Raw genomic sequence first — 20000 nt, 5'->3', positions numbered from 1 at the left:
ACAAATCTCTTCAAGCTCACAGCAGGATCTGAGATGAAAGAGACGTTTTGGACCATTTTTAATGCACTCGATAGCAAAATGACTAAGTGAAAAAATGTATGTTTATTTTATGGGGGCAAGATGAAGGGCTGTGCTTATCCTGTTACCCCAAACTCACTGTGCCATAACATACAGTTGCCAGCCATGTTGCATAATAGTTTAAACTCAAACACCCAAACAAAAGTTTATCCTCTATCATAACACGTTCATACTTCACAATATAATTGTATGATTCCTTGCAAAATGCATGCCCCTCCGAACCTGATTGGGAAAAACAGGGCTGTCATTGGATTTGAATTCCAGTTGAGGTTGCACACTGAGGACTCGTTGTTCTGGAAGGAGATATGATGAAACAATGGGTACCGTGGCAACGTTTTGGGCTTCGTCTTGCGTCACCCTCATTTGGAGAATAATTACCCCTTCGCTGCTCTTTCGCCTGGCCTCCCGAGAGACAGGGATATAGGCCAGGGAGAGAAGGAGAGAGAGATAGAGAGAGAGAGAGGGAGGGAGGGAGGGAGGGAGGGAGAAGGGCTGGGTATACAAGCATTAATGACAGACCCTTGGGCAAGCAAGCACTCGAGCGTAACAAGCACACAGGCCTATTACACAACACTCACAGACACATACACACACCCACACCCACACACACACACACACACACACACACACACACCCGCACATACACACACACACACTTCACTTCTTCATGATCCATAACTCCTAACATGACGGGGGGTGGGAACCGCTGACCAGTCCAAAGGCCTCGGGGGTTCTCCACCTGGGTTTGGAGAGTGTACGCTGCGCTGTCCGACTTCCAACTTCTGTGTAAGAGGAGTGCTAGCTCAACCCAGTCAACTGAATCTGCCATAACAATTTGAAAGTGGGCTCAGTGTGAAGAATTACGCAAGCGTTCCCTTTGAAAAGCACTTGGTATTGCTACATTGGACAAAAGTCGCTATACAAATAAAGCTTGATTGATTGATTAATTGATTGATTGATTGATTGATTGATTGATCGATTGATTGACAGACTAGAATAATAGAATAAAGGATGTTTTCATTGTAAGGCCACATCAGACAACATCCTACAAGAGCTCCTAAATCTTTCACATGAGAAAGGATCGTTCAGATACTGAGTGACTGCCGGGGGACTGGGAGGAGAATGTGTGAGCAAAACAAACCTGCTTCAGGTAATATTTACTTATAATAGTAAATGTTTCCATTACAAATGTTTGTCCTACTCCATTTTTGATGCAACCAATGCACAGAGGCACTGAACAAACGTTGAAGATGGCTCTCAAGCTTGGGAAAATTACAAACCCATTTGGAAAAAAAAAGATTATGAAATTGTGACTGAATGATTATGATCATGTGAATGATTATGACTTTGAAATGTACTTATCTAGTTTTTGGACCTTAAAACCTTGAGTTCCCTGGGACAGTAAAAAAGTGAAATAATACTGTGTCAGATCAGAACTCAGATCAGATGAGGTCAAATGGAATCAGAGGGATTTTGTCTAGGAAGGGAGCATGGGATGTACCAATTGGCCCCCAGGCTCATGGTGAGGATTAATGAGCATATTATTAAAAGGTAAAATTCCAGTCCCATGCCAGAAGGACCTGCAGGGGGATTCCTTAGGAGTCGTGCAGCATGCACACACACACACACACACACACACACACACACACACACACACACACACACTCACTGAAATATGCACACACTAGATATGCATAAAGACTATGCCTGTGCGCACACACACACACACACACACACACACACACACACACACTCACGCTCAAACTCAAAGCTCAGACATGTTACATTTCACAGTTCAATGATTTTCTATTATGATGCCATCCCTGATGTAATTTATCTTGAGAGTGAAGCATACTGTCTGTTTTCTTTGTGTGTGTGTGTGTGTGTGTGTGTGTGTGTGTGTGTGTGTGTGTGTGAGAGAGGGGGTGCCTATTTCCAAGCTTCATGATGAGCACTAATTAAAGCATGGCTTGGCCCAGCTACAACCCCCTCTCCTCTCCCCTCCACCGAAGAACACAGGCAGATGGTGGAGATGATCATGTTTGCTCCCATTTCTCTGGGAGGGGCCACGCTTGTAAACAACAGGCAAGACAAGCACACAAAAACACAAGATGACTGGGTAAGAAATGCTGATGGCTATTTGGAGAGCCTTTTCAACCAACTCTGCAAAGAGACAATATATGTGCATTGCCAAAGGTGTTATGTTGTTTCTACAGCCTAAGACCGGCTTGCATCCTGGATGCAAGGTTGTGTTGAAATTATCCTCCCAAAAAATGAATGGCCTTATCTTAACATCACACTTATACCTTTTTTCCCACTATGTGGTTACTGATTTAGACTTCATTTAGATTTAGTGTTATTTAGTATAATTTGTATTTTAGTATATTCTTTATCTTCTACTGTCCTTATTGCTTACTTGTGTTTTTTTTTATTATTATTATTTATATTATACACTTTTAATTACTTTAACAAGTCTGACATTCAAATACTTATAATAAGTCAATGTTGCAGAATTTCTCTAACATATATCTCTTATTAATTGCACTAAATCAGTAATTATACCTTAGAGGGCACTGGAACGGCTTGGCAGGAAATGACAGATAAGTGGAGATGCTGCCCAGACGCCTGTTCAGTGAGAAGCAGTGGGAGGTGACCAGGCACAGGACCAGACAGGAAAAGATCAGGGAAAGATAGTTCCCCTGTCCTCCAGGGACAGACCTCCCCTCTCCTCCCAAATCCTCACCTCCCTTATCCACCTCTCCTCTCTTCTCCTCTCTCCTACTCTTTCCACCCCTCCGCTCCTCTCTCCTCCCCTCCCTTATCCTCTTCTCCTTTATCCTCTCCTACCATCTCCTCTCTTCTCTTCACCTCTCCTATCCTCTCCTCCCTCCTCTCTCTTCTCCTCTCCTCTCTCCTACTCTTTCCTCCCCTCTCCTCATCTCTCCTCTCCTCCCCTCCCTTATCCTCTTCTCCTTTATCCTCTCCTACCATCTCCTTGGTTCTCCTCACCTCTGTCCTCTTCACCTCTCCTCTCTCCTCCTCCCCTCTCTCCTCCCCTATCCTCTCATCTCTCCTCCTCTCTTCTCCCCTCCTCTCCTCTCTCCTCCTCTCTCCTTCCCTCTCTTCTCCCCTGCTCCCTTCTCTCCTCTCCTGTCCAAGTGACTGCAAGACTACAGTGTGTTTAGATAGAGACAGATAAAGTGTGTCACGCTTCTTCCGAGAGGGAGCTTGTTACTGTAATTAAGTTTATGAAAACAGGGGGAATTTCTGTGTGTGTGTGTGTGTGTGTGTGTGTGTGTGTGTGTGTGTGTGTGATAGAGAGAGACACACGCAAACACACGCACACACACACACACACACACACACATATGGAGAGAGAGAGAGAGATACTGGCTTTGCATGCTGTTGTACTGAGGTGAATAAAGCTGAATGGACAGAGATGGAGCAGGCGAGGCTTGTGACTGACTCAGAACAGAGCCTGAGAGAGAGAGAGAGAGAGAGAGAGAGAGAGAGGGAGAGAGAGAAAGAGGGAGAAATGAGACTGAATGGACAGAGAAGAAGCAGGCGAAGGCTTGTGACTAACTCAGGGCAGAGGCAGCACACTGGCAGCTTTTTTTGGGCCCAGCAACTCCATGACTTCCACATGATGCCAATTACATAACACAGGGAGAAGCACAGTCAATTTCAAAGATTTCAACACACACACACATATGCACAGATACACAATATGTTCGCACACACACACCTATGCATGGATGCAAACATACACAGACATGTGCAGACAGACACATACACACAGGCACACACACACACAGACACACACACCCACACACATTAGCACACACCCATGTGCACATAAAACAGTAATAGACCCACACCTCTAACCAACTCCCCACATGCCAGCATCAAAAGGTAAAAAGCATTTGCTTGCGCTCCCATAAACACACACACCAACACCCCTCCTATCAGCAAGAAGGTGCCTAAACCACACACACACACACACACACACACACACACACACACACACACACTTTCATTCTCCAAACACGGCAGGTGATAATTTATATATATACAAAGCCAGTGAATTCCCCATCTAGCGGCTGCTGTGCCGGGTGGTCTGTGTGTGCTAGTCGCGTCAACCGTTGATGATGTGCTTATCAGCACCTTGCATGGCCATAGACAACCACATGGCCATCAGTGTTTACCTTCTCTCTCTCTCCCTCTCTCTCTCTCTCACTCTTTCTCTCTCTCCCTCTTTCATGTCTTAATAACCAGACTGGTTCCCCTTCATCCACTGTCTGTTTGCTGCTGTTAAATCATTGACTACCTTTAATCTTCGCCAGATAAGTGTCTGCAATTAACGCGGCCGCGTATTAACGTGTGCCTGCTTGCTGCATGGCGTTTATTTAGATATTTGATTCCCCCCACCGACAGCGATGTTGAGTGTGCAACAATTTTCTGTTTGCATAACCTGTCGTTCGGGGAGTAAAAAAAAAAGAAACGTTGTGTCCAAAAGAAGGAAACTGATCTATTATTACTTATCATTTATTACTATTTGTTATTATTATTAGCATTGTCGCTTAACTTGTATGTCTTACTTAATTTCCAGTTCTGTTAAACATTCATTTATTTATATTTGTGTGTACATGTAATTGAGCTTTGGCAATAATGTTACTGCAACGTTCATGCCAATAAAGCTTTCTTGAATTTCTTGAACTGAATTGAATTGACTGAGCTACTTTCAGTGTTCTTTAAGCAAGGGGTAAGAAGCCTTTGGCTTCCTCCCTCCCTCTCTCTCTCTCCCTCCCTCCCTCCCTCTCTCTCTCTCTCTCTCTCTCTCTCTCTCCCCCTCTGTCCACAGGCTTACCATAATGGATGCCTTTGAGAGCCAAACAAGCCTTTTGGTGTTAGGGTTGGTGACCACCGACAGTCAAGTAGAGCCATTCCAGTAAACCACACACACACACACACACACACACTCAGAGTGAAGCTCTCTTCCACACACTCCCCTGTAATGTGCGTGCCTGACAGAGAGTTCGACACTGAGTGTAGACAGATTGTCACAAGGATATGTGTGAATACTTCAGAAAGGAGTGTGGTAAAAAGTGAAATGAAAACAGAGCCACAAGGTCTTGTAGTGTCCCTTCTCCAGAGTGTACAAAACTGCAACCATGCCTGCAATACTTTCCATGATGCTCCCAAGCAGTTTCCTGTCTAGAGGGAATAATTAGCTCTACTGTAGACTAACGAGAAAGTTTAAATATGTGCGTGTGTGTGTGTGTGTGTGTGTGTGTGTGTGTGTGGTAACATTCCCCCTCATTCAGAGTATTCCCGCCGCCTGTGTGCTGCACATTGCGCGCGGCGCACTTCGCCCTGCGCCCCTCTCCGTGTTCGGCACGCCTCAGAGGCAGCGCGGATAAAAAGGCTGCCAAAAGTCTTTGAGGTCGGCCTGATTTACACAAGACTACACACCATCAATTCCCCCCAAGCACAAACATGGCTAGGGGTACGCTCGCTGCCCCGCGGCTCTAAATCAACTGTGGTATGTAAACGCGCGTGCGTGCGCTCGCACACGCGCGCGCACACACACACACACACACAGAGTCAGACACGGACGGCCGTCAATGCTCACATCCTGGCCCCGGTGATGGATGCGGACTCTGCACACATGCACACGGTAAATTATGCGTCTGTCTAAGGCTCATATCCGACGCATTAATTTCATAGCCTCTCGAACCCTTTCGCTTCCAACAGCAACAGTGAATCACAAGAGCCTTTTGAAAGACAGTCCCCCTCTCTCCTGAACTAATTTTGTGTCCTCTAGTGAGGAGGAAAACCTACTGAGTGGAAATATGGTGAGTGAAAATCAACACAATGTGTGCTGATTCTCAGTCTCAGGTGGAAAAGGAATGGATCGCCAACGGTCTTTAAACGATCCTGGGGACAGAAACATAAAATGTTCGACTAAACATGAACGTTATGCCCAAGTATGGAAAGGGAAGGCAACAAATTGCTCAACACCAGCAGCGAAAGGCATCCAAACCCCCCTAGCACGTCGACTTCGCGTTGGTCTGCGGGTCTCCACGGACTGAGCGAGTCATGCGTTGCATTCCAATCACCGAAGGTAGAGCCCTACGTGTGGTCTTAATGGCTGACGTATTAACTCAGTATTTACGTGCAACTTAGATCCATATGAGCCCAACCTGGCAACACGCCGTTCGATTCATTATGCAGCCACACTTGGTCACCTGGCACCCCACCGGGTTTGTTTACTCTGGTTTGTCATTCACTCGCTCGGAGGGGGGTGTTTGGGCAAAAGTTAGACTCACATAGGCCTACACGCATTAAAAACAGAAGAATAAAAGTTTAGGGGACATTCTGTTTAGGCCTAATTTGCCAATGTATCTGTTTGCTCTCAGACATAGCATAACGCCGCTGATGCAAAGCAAAGCAGTGTCACTGTGTCAGTATCCATATGGTCGGGCCGAGGGGAAAGAGTAAGTCATTCGCAGTGCTGAAATTACCACACAGCTTTCCAACCACTAGGTGCCACCACGAGTCTAATCACGAGTCTGAATGGGCCGCTCTGTTCGCAAACGGGATAAACGAGATCAGTTGACACACTTAATGCTCTTTCTCTTCAACTGCATGGAAGTCTAAATTGACTGCTTTTCGATTAATTAAAAACAAAAAATACAACTCTGTTTGTGGCGACGGACAACATTAAAGCTGTCATGGTTGGACGAGGTGAAGACAAAAGACCACGGATGAATGGAAGTCCATAAAAAAGCCATCCGCCTTTCAACACGAGACGTCAGGAGCCGTGTGTTGGCGGAGGGAGTGAGTGAGAGTGGCTGTAATGTCAACCGCCACCTGAGTGACAAGCGACAGCTGAGTGTACACATCTGGAACCTCAGAGGCTTCACACGGCGCTTAACCAAATGTAAAACTAAGCCGAACCATGGGCTTGTTAAGCGCAACGGTGTTGGGTCTAAAATCCCACTGATGTCGTTGGAAACAGCCATCTGTGACTCCCAATAGGCTATACTGCGGATTCAGTATGTGACACACAGACTCCGTGGCATGCCAAAGTAAAGGAAATGTTCGACAAAACGTTTCTTCTGTTTGTGAATTAAAGATATGCAAGCCGAAGGCAGATTTAATTACAACCATACATGCATTTACATAAATTAACGCTTATGATAATGGTTTTCCCTTTCTTGCGTCCTAAATTGCACGTATTTCACATTCACAGCGTAGCCTACATGACCGACTCCGTATGTTGGTCTGGTTTTGAGAAGAGTGAGCAACTTTCTACTCTGTATGAGAGGCAAAACTATGGCTAGTATAAAAGTCACAGATAATGGATTGTCTTGATTTTAATGTGTTAAAAACTGATACAAAATTGTCACAACCCAACCTCAACAAGACATCTTTGACAGGAGCAATACAAAACATTGCTATTGTTTCTTACACCAAATACCCTAGTCCTAATAAGGCACACGTTGCAGTCTTCTCTGGACAGAAATGCAAACAACATGCTTACCTTAAAAGATGACAGGCGTTTTCCCAAAGGGTCCTGAATAGAGATATTCCTTTAACTGCGAGCAATAATCACGACTGGTGACATTTGCGATAGTTGCGGATGTCAACGGTGCAACCAAATATAAGAACTGGTTTCAAAAATCACACTTTTTTGAACCCTACAACGTAAAATGAAATGGCCGGTTCTCAGAGCATAGTGTTCGTATAGTAAGTGATTCGGAGCAGAGCCGCGAGTCCCACGGTAAAGCCAGCTGTGGCAGTATAAACACTCCGCGTTTGGCTCTCTGGTTAAAGAGCTCAGCGCTCAAGGGCGCTGAAATGACATTAACGATCCTCCCTGCCTATTGGCTTAAACAAGCAACCCGCACCAATCCCTCGACAGACCGACATTCTTGGTAGTGCGGTGACGCGACGGGTCTCATGCGCCTCTTGTGTCTCCAGCAGCAGCAGTTAATTGAAGTTACTGCAGTAGTTAGATGCGAGAAAGTGTGTTTTTTTGCGCAAATGTCTATCCCTTCAAATCAGTACTTTATGTGCACACGTCCTTATATTGATTGTTGTGAATTCTGCATGAAGATCTCAACTCAGATTGCATTTAGCCTTATATGAAAGTGGTTACGTACAATTGCTTTTTGAAACAGAGCATTTCAAAACCACGATTAGAGGAAAATGCTTCATAAATCATACAATTAAGATGAACATTTTCAAATAATTTTCTTTATGAAAAAAACAACAACTTTATTTCATGCTGCACAGTTTAATACTGAAACACCATATACCACTATTTCCAGATATGGCATAAATGTAAAAGACAAGCATTACAAATATAGTAATTTTGTAGTTTTGAATGTAACAGTATTTTACCTCAGAGTGCACTAAATGCACTGACTGCTTTGAGAACACCATTAATAGACACAAGTCTCCTGTCGTCATTCTGACCCAACAAGGATAAAACTCTTGTTATGGGCGACTGCCTGGGGTCTGTCTGACAGTATGACAGTGACAGTGAGTTCTTCTTCCTTTTTCTTCTCTATACTTGACTTTATCACTTTATTTGTTTTATGCACTAGATACATATTGTGTTTGAGCTTTGATGCAAATGCAATATTCATATTGAAGTTTCATAAAGCATTGGAAGAGAGAAAAATAAGGGGAAGTGTGTTGGGAACTGTGTGTTTCTGGACGGTGGAGTCGGCGCGTAATCCTCAGGCAGCCAGTCGGGGTCTCTGACCTGATTCACCTGGACGCTTGAGTCTGGGCCAGACACTGTCCCCAGGGACGCCGCCATTCAGACATATTGTACAGAGTCTTTCCTTTCACAAAAAGCTCCCTCTCTCTCTCGCTTACTAACTCACTCTATTCCCCCCCCCCCCCCCTCTCTCTCTCTCTCTTTTGTCTCTCTCTCTCTCTCTCTCTCTCTCTCTCTCTTTTGTCTCTCTCTCTCTCTCTTTTGTCTCTCTCTCTCTCTCCCTCTCTCTCTCTCTCTCTCTCTCTCTCTCTCTCTCTTTTGTCTCTCTTGCCCTCCTTTCTCTTTTAATCTCAGTGGTTTATCAGACCCTTCCGCTGACCTGCCTCAGCCCCCACAGATTCACCTCCTCACCCCCTGCCCCCTTCCTCCTTCCTCCTTACCCCTTACCCAGACCCCCTTTCTCTTTAAATGCCCCTTATCCCTTACTACTTACCCCTCACCAGAACCATGAGTTCTTACTCACCCGCCACTCACCCACTTACTTACCCCTTTGCCCCCTTACTTGCTCCCTTGCCTGCCCCCTTGCCCACTTACTTGCCCCTTAACCAGCACCCCCACCCCCCCATAGGCCCCCCATAGGCCCCTTGGCCCACGGAAGTGCACAGTCCCAGGTGGAAACCTGATCAGCCCTGAAAATCCTGTTCTCCTTTCTCTTCCCACCTGTTCTCCCTCCTCCTCCTCCTCCACTTCCACCAGTAGTTCCTGTGTAAGATCCATAGATCCATAAAGCACTCAGGAGTTACACTCCTATAATCCCCATCCAGTTTACAGTCTCTCTCTCTCTCTCTCTCTCTTTCACACACACACACACACACACACACACACACACACACACACACACACACACACACATACACACACACACACACACACACACACACACACACATACACATACACACAGACACATACACATATGCCACAACATGCACACACATAGGTGATTCACACACTTACTGTTAAAAACGGAACTAGGGGATCAGTAGCATTTAACACCAGCTTTACACACAGAAGAGTCAGTGTGTGGCTTTTCTCTCACTCTTTATGTCACATGGAAACCCACAAGTGTTTTGGGAACAGTGTAAAGGAAAGGGAACAATGTGCTCGTACACACACACACACACACACACACACACACACACACACACACACACACATGCACACACACACACACACACACACACACACACACACACACACACACGTACACACACACACACACACACACACGTACACACACACACACACACACACACACACACACACACACACGTACACACACACACACACACACACACACACACACACACACACACGTACACACACACACACACACACACACACACACACACGTACACACACACGTACACACACATTCACACAAAACAACTTCAAGGTCAATCCTTTTCTGATGTCGGGAGCTCTTTTTTTTTAAGCAGGAGTTTTTGAAAAGTGATCTCCCCTTTGGTTTGGTATCCAGATTGGTGTGTGTGGGAGAGACAGGGGCAGAGGGGTTGTTTTGCTTTGTGGCATTCATGCATGTTTGTCCCAAACAGTTATGTTATGAATGGCAGGAAACTACAAGGGCGGGACAGATAACCTGATACCTATCAATCAATCCCACGAACCAATCAAACAGTGACAGTGAGCCAGGGGGAGGGGATCTCATTTCAGCCCACAGACTCTCCTGAAATGTGATCACGGAATTTTACTGCATCATAAAGGTCACAAACACATTGTTTTAATATCCATGACCTTTGACCCATAGACAGACTTTGATTGCAATGCTCAACAAGTGACCCCTCCGGTGACCCAGAAACCTACTGACCGCCATTTTCTCTTCCTTTCATGTAACTCCGGGGGAGTGAGGACATCATAAGTGGGTCCAGGTTTTTGGCTGGCTATCCATTTCTGATTAGACTATGTGAACGGACATTGACCTGAGGAAACTGACAGGACCAAAGGGCTCTACAGTGAACTCTATATAGGTCTCTGCCAGGATTTTCGTCCTGTGAAATTTCCTTTATTTTGTGTTGACATTACACACACTTTTCTTCACAAGGTCAGCATCCTCTGAAGCCATGACTGTGGAACATTCCTGCATCAGAAAGCTCTGTTCCCTAAACATTCACCAGAGCAAGATAAATTCGCACAGAAATCACACACGATATTGCATACACACACAAATGTATATACACATTACACACACATACACATGTTACTGTAGCACACACAATCCACCCTAGACATCAACACACACACACACACACACAAACAAACACACACACACACACACACACACTCTAGCACCCATTTCTTGGCCAGCTCCCTCCCCTCTCTCTTACTCTCTCTCTCACTCTCTCCCTGTCTCTCTCTCTCATACACACACACACACAGTGGCCAACTCACTCACTTGTTAAATCTTAATCCTTTTGGAAACTTGTTCCTTAAGGCACATCACCCCCTACCCCCTCCACATACACACACACACTGACACACACACACAGACACACACACACACACACACACACACACACACACACACGCACAGTAATAGCTCTCAAACTAACCTGCTCTAATTAGCTACTCGTGCATCCGGCACGGCAGCAGTCTGGCCCCAGAGCAGGGCCCATTAGCGGCCAGCCTGCCTGCATACCTCAGCATGGCCACCCGGCCGCCCCATCCTGCCCTCTCCAGTCCTCTCCAGTCCCGGAGGTGCCCACACGCGCACACACACCCACACACACACACACACACACATGCTGCCCCATCCTGCCCGCTCCAGTCCCGGAGGTGGCTTATGTGCCGCTCTGCATTGTTCTGACGCTATTAGACTCATTAGCCAGTCCAGCCTCTTGACTTCATTTTGACTTCTTCTCTCTTCTCTCTCTCCCTCTCTCTCTCTCTCTCTCTCTCACTCTCTCTCTCTCACTTGCTCTCTCTCTCACTCTCTCTCTCTCTCTATCTCTCACTCTCTATCTTTCTCTCTCCCTCTCTCACACTTTCTTTCTCTCCCTACCTCTCTCTGTCCATCTCTCTTTCTCTCTCTCTCTCTGTCCCTCTCTCTTCCTCTCTCTCTCTCTCTTTGTCCCTCTCTGTCTCTAGTCAGACTGTTATTAGCTGGGCCGGAGGTTTCGTGCTGTTTTTTCCCCCCTTTTCTGCGTCTGAGCTGCTTTCGTGATGCGGTTCACGTCACCTGAAGTGAAAAAGAAAATAAAAAATACAGAGAAAAAAAGACCTGAAAAATAAAGAATAAAAATATAAATAAAATAATAAAAAATAAAGAGCTTAAAAGAAAATGGCTGTGGTGCAACTCGGGAATTTCAGGGACCTCATCCAAAGACTTTTTTTTAAAAAAAAGAGGAATATAAATGAGCAGCATATGATAGTTGAAGTTCAGAAAGTCTCTGTTTTTGCTGTACACCCGGAGGAATGGTGAGAATTCAAACACAGAGGGAAGGGAGGGGGCAGAGGGCTTTCACCACACCATCACCTTCCCAGGAAAAGTGTTGGGAAGCAACCAGGAATGCAGGAACTCCAAACACCACAGCGGAGAGTCCTCTGAACATGTGTGTACATATGTGTATGTATGTATATGTGTTTATGTGTGTGTGTGTAAGTGCATATGTATGTATATGTGTGTGTGTGTGTGTATGTATGTGTGTGTGTGTGTGCGTGTGTCTTTGTGCCTGTGTGTGTGTGTGTGTGTGTGTGTGTGTGTGTGTGTGTGTGTGTGTTTGCCTGCGTGCGTCTCTGTGTGTGTGTGTATCTATGTAGATGACAGGGCCTGGTTCAGCAGTGTTTAAATGAATTGGCTGTCCACGGCTAATGATCGCCAATGGAGGGGCAGCCCGTTGGTACGAGAGTGGTGATGGGCCGTGGTGGACATGTTTGTTTTGGGGCCGCGATGCCCAGAGGCCTACAGTCACACTTGATTAACACCGCTCTCCTTCTCCTGAGTTTGTTTGTTTAGCTCCTTTCTTTCTCTCTCTCATCTCTCTCTCTCTCTCTCTTTCTCTCTTTTTTTATTTTTGTTTCTTTCTTCTTCGCACTCGTTCAATGCACCAGCGGCAGAGATGAGTGTGTTTTTCGCTTAAAAAGGGTGTACGTTTTTCCGGTTGAAGAAGTGTGTGTGTGTGTGTGTGTGTGTGTGTGTGTGTCTTTTCGCTTGAAGAAGTGTGTGGATTTGAGCCTCGGGGGTGTTATAGTCCTTCCATGTTTTGTGAAGCGTTGTTGACCCCTAGAATCTCTCCTCTCTCTCTCTCTCTCTCTCTCTCTCTCTCTCTCTCTCTCTCTGATTCTTCCCTCACCATTATAACAGCTGGTAATCTTTAAGCCAATATTAACCCAGAGGATTTAAATAAGTAATTATGAAGAACGGCAAAACAAACACTATCAAGGACACCTCCTTGAAGCACTTGAGCATTTGGAAAGTTTCCTCTTTTTATTTATTTCAAACTGTGAGAAACAAATAGAAGGTGCATATTTGAGTGGAGGTCAAGTCTGAGCTCAAAAGGATGAATGAGTTTAAAAATTGAGCCGGCTAGCTTTTTAGATCATTAGGGTGGGTTGGGATTGGGGTCACTGGTGTGTGTGTGTGTGTTGGTGGTGTGTGTGGGTACTTCGTCATTTCACAGGGCTCCACTCCGGCTGGTTAGGTGTTAAGTGAGGAAATCCGAAGGTCAGTCACACAAACAAACAAACAAACACAGACACAAAAGCGAAAATAAACAGTCTGAAAGGTCAGAGACGCTCGTCTAGTCAGTACCTTACACACTTCCTGTGTGCACATGCACTTAACCCCAGAGTCTTCTTGTGCTGAGCTGGGGGCGACGTCAGACAGAGGTGCTCACAGGAGAAATATTGTGTCTCCACTTTTTTAACGAAATAAATTGCACTTCCCATTGCAAGTATTTCATCCTCTTCCCATCTTGGTCGGTATGACTTCTTCAGTGCAGGAGGTCAAAGATAAATATTAAATGACATTTTCTAGATTTACAAAGCAACTTACAAATGATGTGGGTTAAACAGTAATACTTTGTGAGGTATGCTTTTATTACTTTTGGCATCCTGTTCAAATTCATTTTGATGGTATATGGTCATGTGACAGACGGATAAACACGTGTGTTATTCCCACCCGCCATCTAGGATATGCACTATACAACTGTCTGCTCCGAGTAGGAATACACTAGCCTGGCCACACTCACCTAGATCTCCTTTCAGGGAGATACTACTCTGGAACACCCTAGTTTCCATCGGTCGGCAGATTACCTGCCCGATCAGTGATGAGAGGAGATGACGCTATAATTTCGATATCAGAAGTGGCTGTGGTACACGGTAGTAGCAACGCTTGCATACATCAAAAGATTTTAGTTGGAAGAATGTGCAAATTTATTTACAGCAAAGGAAGGCCCACATACATTGTTTTCTGGCTGCCAATGCTGTTTATTGTCAGTTTGTAAAGCTTAGGCGTGATTGTGATTGGTTAGACTGGACCAATGATTTCAAAGTTAGTCTTTGCGATGTAAGGGCTAGTCCACACGTACCAAACAGATCTTTTTTGACTCCGTCTTCCCTGGAACCGTATCAAGAAAATTTAGGTCCAAACGGATCCATCTCAACACGACTCAACACGTTACTTCATATCCCAGGCCTATAGGTGGCACTGTTTGTTACAGAAATTGACCAAAGCTTGCGCGCTGTAGGCCAGTGTTTCTCTGTAGGCTATACAAACAGCTACGACGAAAATGGCTAGTGCAAGGAAACCAGAATTGTTTGTTTGGACTGATAGTGAACTGCCAACTGCAGTCAACTGTAAAACTAATAAACTTCATTTTTACGGTTTGTGAAGGGTGCAGTCCCGTCCTTTATTTGGCTAACACAGGTACAAATAATCTTTACTTTCTTTGGTTGTAATAGTCCGCGTTTCACATTAGTTTTGGATATCACCTCAAGTGCATAGGCTACTAAACGCACGCTAGGCCTACCCAAGTTCTAGGCTTTTCCGTCGCCACATTTATAATATTGCTATAATACCTTTGTTAGTAACAGTCGATACTTTGCCTGCATCAAATCGCGCATTCAGCATTTTGGGCTCTATCGTGCGTCCCAGCGCAATTGACTTTGTATACTCACGCTTTTGTCTTTCCTATTTTGCAGTCAGCGCATATTGGAATTTTCCCTCCACAGGTACGTGCCTGTAAATTAGGGAATTCAATTTGACTGTCAGCGAAAAGACGGGGCGTGTTCCGGCGCAAACGTTCACTGTTGATATTTTGCAGTTTCAGAAAACAATTCTGCCACAGACCAGGAACTCCCTGGTCTAAAGTCTGTGGCGCAAATGCAGATGATATTTTAAGGGCGCATGCATGACCACAGGCCTGCATGAATGAATGTGTTGCACACCAATCTACAGACACCCCCGTGCACAGACGGAAACATTCAAAGCCTTGATAATATTTGTCCATTTCCCGGTTTTGTTCGTGCATTGGTGACCTAAAAATTTAGTAGCCTATATAGTACAACATCTACATGCAATATCTTTACAACAACAACGCCTAATTATGACCTATTAATTTGGACAACTTTATACAGCCCTATAAAGGCTAAAGTTACCTTTAGTTTTGTTCCAATTTACCGTTGTGTATGGCTTTAAACATCGCGTGCGCTTTAACATCAGCCTAAGCATTATTCCAGCTGCGCTAAGGTTTTAAGCAACACAATTTTGCCTACCTTGTTGTAGCCCATCTGAAATAACTCCAAGCTTTGTTATGTTCCCTCCATCCTTTCGTTATTTTCAAAAAACGTTTTATATCCATGATGGCCTTAAAGTCTTGAGTTATTAGCTTAAATCAGCTTTTATGTGCTGTTAACCAGCAAATAGTACAAGAAAGCAGCAAGTATGGCTACAATTTCTGTAGTTGCTGCACCCATTCATTGTTATTCTCTCTCCTGCTCAAACAAATGTTGTGTGCATTAAGTTGATGATAAAGTGTTTACAAACTCTACTTAACAGAAAATATTGTAAATAGCCTACTGTCATGCAGTTAATGGGATATACTGTGCAGAGTTGAAAGTTAGGTTAACTTGGAAACTGTTTCTCACAGGACTGCACAACGCACACTTCACTCCACTCATCTATACAACGTAGTTCCCATTTCGGTAAACCATACATAATTTCAAAGAAAAATATTACCACTTGAGGGAAATCAGTGTGGTGTCCATTAAGATGTGAAAAAATAGGCATAAATCTAGCGTACACATTTTCACGAATCACGGATGTGTTGATGACATAAATTAGGAAATATTAGATGATTTAAGGAGACGTGATGTTGAATTGCATGCCGATGCCATTTAACCCAAATGCCCCAGCGGCAGCACGGGAGAGAAAAGATTAACTGACAGAAGATATGCATTGTCTATAGAGAGGTAATGTTAGATTACATTGTACATAGCAAAAATATCACCATGCATTCATAATCTCATGATTCAGTGAGAGTGATCCCAAAACATCGGAAAGTATGTCTTTGTGACAATTCTGTATTACATTTTGTCAAGAGGAAAAATCAATAGCTGACAGTTCCTAACTGAACAGTAAAATTATAGCGCTGTGAACGCTCCTGGCTGCGCCTGGCAAATACGCCACCATAATAGCAATCAGCTATGGAACAAGCGTGCCTGTTGTTGAAGGGAATGTGAGATGACGCCCTGATTGGTTTATTGCACGTTATGCCCAAACCACACCCATGATTAATGTAGCTACTTCAGACCACCCCATTTTAGATTTGCGTCGGGCGCAACAGTGAAATATCCCGCTGGTAAAATAGCATCAGCGCCCAAGATCCGTCCACAAAGTGACTTGCGTTTTGCGCAAAGACACTTCCGTTTCAGACCGTTAAAATATAGCCCTTAGTGCGCATCTACCATAGGCTTAACATGAGTTCTAAGCGTCTTTCTATGGTAATATCTGACTTCACTAGACTATGAATGCATTTATTGATGTTGTAAGACATGTAAAATAAATGAATGACCGGCACTACGCACAAATTAATTTAAACTTACACCGCACTTCCCTAATAACTTCTGACTAGTTCTCTCGCGTCACTGACAGTAGCTAGAATGCATCAAAACAACACCGGGAAAAACACTGTTCAGCCACCAAGTCATAAGGTATTGGCGCTGCGCAGCACCAGTTGTGATATTTATCCTACTGAGTGTAATTGTAGGTAATGTCATGTATGAAAACTAGTATGAAACAAGTGTCAAGTCCAGGGCAGCTGAGGTGTGGCGATGACATCATCAATACGCAAGTATGCGGTTTCGCCGTCGAACTCACAAGGGCTACGGTTTCAGATTTTTCCACCCTGGGACCAGGTTTCAAAAAAGTCCGGTTTCGGGCAGTGCGTTTACAGGATTCGTTTGGACGATCGGCCAAGACGAAGCAAAACCGGTGCGTTTAACCCAAAAAGCGTCTCCGTGTGGACGGGGCCTAAGTGTTGGAAAGGTTTTCCAGTCATGACTTGCAAGACTCTATTCACTCCTTGAATGTGTTTGGTTTACCAGGCTAGAAATACACCGCAAAAAAAACAAAAACAAAGAAAACCTTTCACACACAACCGTGCTGACTATATTGCCAAAAGACACCAGTTGGCATTTTAACAAGTTTCTATCTGTGCCAAAAAGGGTGGCATTTGTAAGGTGTTTTTTTGTGCCAGGAAGCCAACAGACATTTCATGTGTTTGCTTTGAAGTGTAATATTCAACAAATTAGCTTAACAATTTATCAACACACACACACACCTCTGCAGTTTACAGAAAGTTTTTTTTGGACACTGTCATCACAATTTATTAATGATGACAGCTAACAAAAGTTTTACTACCAATATATTTATGAGAAGTAAAACAATTTACTACATAATAGCTAAAGGCATGAATAGCTAGTAAGACATTCCATCTTATATGAAGTAGAGAGGAGGTCTCATCTGTCTTTTAATGTCAAACTCAGAGAGTTTGAAAAAAAGAAGAAAAACTTGCTCTGTTTCCACGGACCTCTGACATCTGTCAATAAAATTTTATTTTGTCTTTCAATTTCATGGGGAGTTAGTGACTCTTCCTTCACCTTTTCTGGCTCTCCCACACTCTCACCTCCCTCCATTTCTCTCTCTCCCTTTCTCTCTCTTTCCCTCTCTCTCTCTCTCTTTCCCTCCCCCCCTCTCCCTCTCACACTTTTTTTTCTGTCTCTCCCCTCTTCCCTCTCTCTCTCTCTCTCTGTGTCTCTCTCTCTCCCTCTCTCTATGTCTCTCTCTCCCTCTCTCTCTCTCTCTGCAGGGAGCTGGCAGTCAGGAGGAAGTGCTTGATGGCACATAGCTGTTGGGTCACGTTGAAGAATGTCACAGACACCCACGGGCCAACAGAGCCAAGGGTGAGAGAGAAAAAAAAGAGAGAGAGAGGAACAGAGAGGGGGGTAGAGGTAGGGAAAGAGAGAAAGAGAGAGAGGAATAGAGGGGGGGGTGGGGGGAGGGAGAGAGAGGTATGGAAAGCAGGAGAGGAGACAGAAAAGAGAAATATGGTGGGGGAAAGAGAGAGGGATGAAGGGATGATAGAAGTGGTGAGATGAAGGAAAAGGGAAAGTGAAAGGAAAATAGAGAAGGAAAGAGAGAAGAAATAAAGATGCAGGAACTTATGCAGGCTACATCCACACTAACATCTTTTAGTTTTAAAACTTCCTACATATACACTTAAGCTACATCCACACTAACATCTTTTAGTTTTAAAACTTCCTATATACACCTGGCACCTAAACCGCTCTGAAGTCTTCAATGCCCTAAATCGGAGAGTTTTGGGAACGCTGTTTTAGGAATGCCATTGCAATCTGCAACTGTCACAGTAGTTCATCACACTCCACTTCTCACTTCCTCACATAAGACAGATAGAGAGAAGAAAGAGAAAGAGAGAGAAGAGAGAGTGTGTGTGAGAAAGAGAAAGAGAGAGAAAAGGACAGTGTGTGTGTGTGTGAGAGAGAGAGAGTGAAGGAGGGGAGAGACAGAATAAAAAGTGTGAGAGGGAGAGGATAAGACAGGGAAGGAGGTTGAGCGATAGCAAAGAGAGAGTGAGAGAAAGAGGGAGGGCAGAGACAGAAAAGCAAGAGAGAGAGAGAGGAAGGAGAGAGATAGAAAAGAGAGAGATGATGGAGCAGAGTGACACAAGTATTAAATGGAGGAAAAGAGCAGACCCCCCCCCCCCCCCAGGGCAACCCCACTCACTCGGGGGCCCAGAGAACAAATCATTTCGACAGCCCCCCCCCCCACCCCCCAACCTCTCTCACCCCAAAGATGAATTTTCCGGCCATTTCCCAACTCTCTTCCTCTGGTTAATATATCTGTCCGTCCCTCACGTTAACCAACCCAAAGCTCCCCCCAGCTCTTAAAGCCAGGAAACCCCCACCAAGAACTCAGCCACACAAACCACCCTGACAGCCCCAAAGCTAACAGTGTGCAATCCATACATCCATCCTTCTCAGTCAGTCAGTCATTCCAAGGGTTCGTGGTCCGATAGTGGTTCTACGCAGAATCCCCCCCCCCCCCTTTTTTTGTTAAATGTTCTTTGGAGGGGAAATGTTCTGTGAGTACCTTTAGATTCATGATGACATTTCTCAAACAGTTCTACATGAAATCCAGACTTTTACTTTAAATAATTCCCTGGGTCCGAGGATTGCAATAGCTCAAATAACTTTTCATACAATAAGTCATCAGAGGTTCTTTTGGATGCTGTACAGAGTTTTGATTTAGTTTAAAACATCCAAAAATATTACAAAATGTTAACAAGAAACAAGCTCTGTGCTGTCCAGATATCCACTGAAGGTAGCATGCAACCCAGCTAGCGTCTGCCCGGTTTGTAGCAGGGCTTGAAAACGAAATTATTTTTCAAAAGTTCTGTTCCAAACGGTTCAGGTAGGCCTATGTTTAACGTTTTCGTTCTTGCATGCGTTCCGCCACCAACATATCGGTCCTGAACCGGTTCGGAACACAAAATATTGTTCGTTCTTAAAGTTCCGGCAGTGTTTGGCGGGCCTATCAAGTCTATTTTTGTGAATTAGATTGTGGATTTTTGTGGATTAGATTGTGGATTGTG

General features: G+C 44.6%; 1 protein-coding gene across 1 annotated transcript in view; it reads right to left on the bottom strand.

Annotated features, from left to right (window-relative positions):
• The window catches only part of prickle1b (prickle homolog 1b), a 42109-nt gene extending 34149 nt beyond the window's left edge, over positions 1-7960 (bottom strand). Inside the window, exon 1 of the mRNA XM_042078356.1 lies at positions 7625-7960. The gene's annotated coding sequence lies outside the window, so the exon portion shown is untranslated. The remainder of the gene's footprint in view (positions 1-7624) is intronic.
• Between the last annotated feature and the right edge of the window lie 12040 nt (positions 7961-20000).

The sequence above is a fragment of the Alosa sapidissima genome, chromosome 22, assembly GCF_018492685.1.
Source record: "Alosa sapidissima isolate fAloSap1 chromosome 22, fAloSap1.pri, whole genome shotgun sequence".
Taxonomy (NCBI): domain Eukaryota; kingdom Metazoa; phylum Chordata; class Actinopteri; order Clupeiformes; family Clupeidae; genus Alosa; species Alosa sapidissima.
Note: the sequence above shows the minus strand (reverse complement) of the source record. Positions and strands in the feature narration are given on the sequence as shown.